A 3,906-nucleotide genomic window follows, 5' to 3' on the forward strand; every position below is an offset into this window, starting at 1 on the left:
TCGTGTATGTTAAATAGATGACAAAATGATAGTAGATAGAGACAGAAGATGATTATATGCATTATAATCATAAGACTATATAAGTATGTCTAGGAATGAATGATATCGTACAGAATACCTACATGTTAGTAGAAATAGATAAAGATTAAGTACTTAATGAGTTAAGTATTAAACGAGAAGTAGTAGATCTCTTGATGAAATAAAGATATAGATTGTCCATGGGACATATTTTATGTGATGAGACACATAATAGAGATAGAAGTGTTAGATAGATGATTCCATCAAGAATGATATAGATCTTTCTTCGATGACAAGAATATGATTCCTTCAAGAATAAGATTGAGTTTCCTTTGGGGATAAATGTTTGATTCCTTCAGGAACGAGATTATATCCCTACGGGAAAAGAGAGGATGATTCTTTTTGGTGAATGTAGATAGATCATTCCTATGGAAATGGGAAAGAGAATGATTAGAGAAAATGGAGAAAATGTCTCTTGAGAGGAAAAAGATAAAAAAGTTTTTTTGTAAGAACTTAGAGATAATCCACGAGAGGCTAAGAGTAAGGAACCTGTGAGGGATTCAAGAGTAGAAGAAAGATTAATGATCCATGAAAGATCATGCGAGAGAGAGAAATAAGATTGAGTGGTAGTGTCCGATAATGATAGTGGGTTGTTACTACCCTTGGAGTATGGTATGATAAGTGAGTGTTGGATCTAGATGAGAAGTAGGCTGAGGAATTAGAGAAGAGATAGAGTAAAGAAGAGAAACAATAGAGAAGAGAAGAGAAGATAGAGTATATAAAGAGTATGAGATGAGCCTAAGAAAGAGGCTAAAAAACAACATGATATGAAAAGAGAAAGGTATGAGAAAAAGGAAGATATGACAGACAAAAGAAATAGATGGGTGAGAAAAAGTACAAAGAAAGATTAGATAAGGAAGATATAAGAGATAGATGAAAGAATAAGGAATAGTAGTGTATGTTATTAGAGAAAAAGATTAGATTATAGAGTAAGAAAAGAAGATATAAGAAAGAAAGGGTAAATGGACATGAAAATAGATAAGAATATAACTCGACAGACCACAAGTGTATTGTAGTAAAGATTTCATGTTTTGTTGGTTTAGGTAGCAATCACGGTACAAGAGGAGAAGACAGGAGGACAAGGACCTAGAATAGATTCAATTATTGTAATCACCTTTGTTGTCCTTTTATGCAATAGATTTTATTGTAAGCTCGTAAATAATCTAAGATTTAAAGTGTTTTGATTTTAACAGAATTTTGCATTGTAGATAAACCTCTGATAATTCTCTTAGATTAGATGTGTCGAAATTTTGGGTCGTTACATACACACAAGTATTAAACCAGCAAGTTAGTTAAATACACATACCTGCTTCTCGTATGAAATTTAACCCCCGTCCCCGCCGTGATACCTGTCAAAATAGGGAATTCTTGCCCTGTTAAGGTCGATTTCGCGTAGGTACACGAATCACATGTCAAATTTGCATCACTATGATAGACACAACCTCAAAATCCAAAATCATACTTTTTACCAGTTTGGTGCATCCATAAAAACGTCTAACTGGATTCTTAGAAGTAGACAAAATTCACACTATTGTCATTTCCCAACAAAAGCAGAGCATTATTGTCGACTTCCTTTTCACCCGATAACAAAGACTAGCACATGATTGTGGTGGTGCCCACAAGGGAAGAAATATATTGAGCTTTATGTAGAACACACCAATAATTAAATATTACGAAAATAAAAGGCAAAATGATGAAATTTGTCCACGTGTGGGCATCACACATGCTCCATTTCACAATAGTTTTTTTACGGATATTAAGTGTAGGAACTAAAACCATATATATATATATATATATATATATATATATATATATATATATATATATATATATATATATATATATATATATATATGAAAGATCATTTAAGAAAAATAAAAATAAAGGTCGTGAATGAATAAATCATTCACAACCAATCATTCATTTTTGCTGCAAAAGACACCGCCATACCAACACGACGGAGGATGGGTAATATTCATAAATGAATATAAATGTAAGTATATTCATATATGAATCACCGCCTCCCTTCCGCCACCACCACCACTTCCTTCACCAATCACCTCCACCAACCACCGTTTCCATATTCATATATATATATATATATATATATATATATATATATATATATATATATATATATATATATATAGAGAGAGAGAGAGAGAGAGCTAGGTTCAAATTTTTTTAGCAACTATTGTGTGCATGATTGCACCAATAGGAAATTAGGAAAAAATAAATCATTAAATAAATCATTTAAGGGTATTATAGTAATCTTTGCATAGTTAATTATGGTTGATTAACAACAATTCCTTATATCACGCAAGAAGCAAAGATAAATATAGAACATTAGCCCTAAATTGATTTCGATCAGCGCATCTATCTTCCTCCTCAACTACCCGATTACAAAATTTCTTCTTTCATTTTAACAGGCAAAGGGCATCTTGAATGGAAACGGAATTCGCGTCACTCACTTTCCTGGGCCTTCGATCGAAAACCCATTCCGACTCAACCCTCTAATCTTCCCCAAAATCAAGCAATCAAGCGAGTTGAAATGGAGAAGATTTGTATCGTTCCCTATTCTATCAGTTTTGGTACTAATGGAAATGGTCTATTATGGTACGGTTTTCGTATTTCTTGATGATTGGTTAGGGTTACAGAGCTCAGCAGGTTGGATAAACGCCGTGATCTTCACTTCGTTGGTAGCGTTCACTCTTTTCTCGTTTTTCGTCTCCATTCTCACTGATCCTGGTGGTGTCCCATATGGGTATTTCCCTGATATTGAGGACAATGATGGCTCAGATTAAGAATCAAGAGACGTTGTAAGATTCACGTTTTATTCATATCCCCTTCGAATTCTTCATACATATTTTGATCAGACCCATATCGGTTTTCTCTTTAGAACAGCTTATGTTAATTGAATTCGGTGATTATTTGTGTTTAAATTGACCCAAAGGGTGATGATCAAGGTTAAAAACTTTGTTCATGATAACGAGTCATATATGAATACATTGAACTATCCCAATTAGTTTTATTGTTGTAGAATACTTGTTAGAATACTTTCTACCTAATTAAAATCACAAGGAATTCAACCAAATAAATACTTCATATCGACTTGATTTTGTCGAGTTTGCAGAAGGTGTGTCTTAAAAATGGTTATGAAAGATTGAAATCACAATAACATAATCTATGTTTTGACCTAAAAGTCAAATTTTTTTTCATCCTGTTATCTTCTCATTCTTTAACTTTTGTTTAGGATCATCATTGCACATGGATAAACAACTGAATTAATTTTGTTTGATTTCATATACCAACATAGTAAAGGCTTAATATCATATGCTAATATAGATTGGTGAAAGCTACTCATCTTGTTCTAGAAAATTGTTTAAAAAGGTAAGTAATTTGTTTGTCTATTATTTTGGTTCAATTTGTGATTTTGAATTCCAATTTTTACTCTCCCTTTGTTATTTTGTATTTGGAATCTAAAATTATATTAGCAGTAAATACGATCCTTTTTAATGTATTCTAGGTATTCTGTAAGAATATATTCTAGATATTTTGTCAGAATATATTCTGCCAAAATATATAATGTATCATTTTTAAAGTATTCTAGGTATTCTATGTATTCTATCAGAATATATAAAGTGATAGTTAATTGCAAGCAACATGTTTTTAAGCATTATTAGTTTTTGTTGTATTTGTGATAGGAATGGCTGGAAGAATGTGTTGAAGACCTAATAGGAATAACTTGAAGAATGAATAAAGTTTGATCATACTCACATTTTAATAATGTTGTTATTTTTTAAAAAATTTATTCATTTTTGTTAGTAT

At 31.6% G+C, this 3,906-nt stretch overlaps 1 pseudogene; it reads left to right on the top strand.

Moving 5' to 3' along the window:
- The first annotated feature begins 2,554 nt into the window (after positions 1 to 2,554).
- LOC111887241 (probable protein S-acyltransferase 15) lies at positions 2,555 to 3,361 on the top strand (annotated as a pseudogene).
- Positions 3,362 to 3,906: the final 545 nt, after the last annotated feature.

Source organism: Lactuca sativa, chromosome 5, assembly GCF_002870075.4.
Source record: "Lactuca sativa cultivar Salinas chromosome 5, Lsat_Salinas_v11, whole genome shotgun sequence".
NCBI classification, from domain to species: Eukaryota; Viridiplantae; Streptophyta; class Magnoliopsida; order Asterales; family Asteraceae; genus Lactuca; species Lactuca sativa.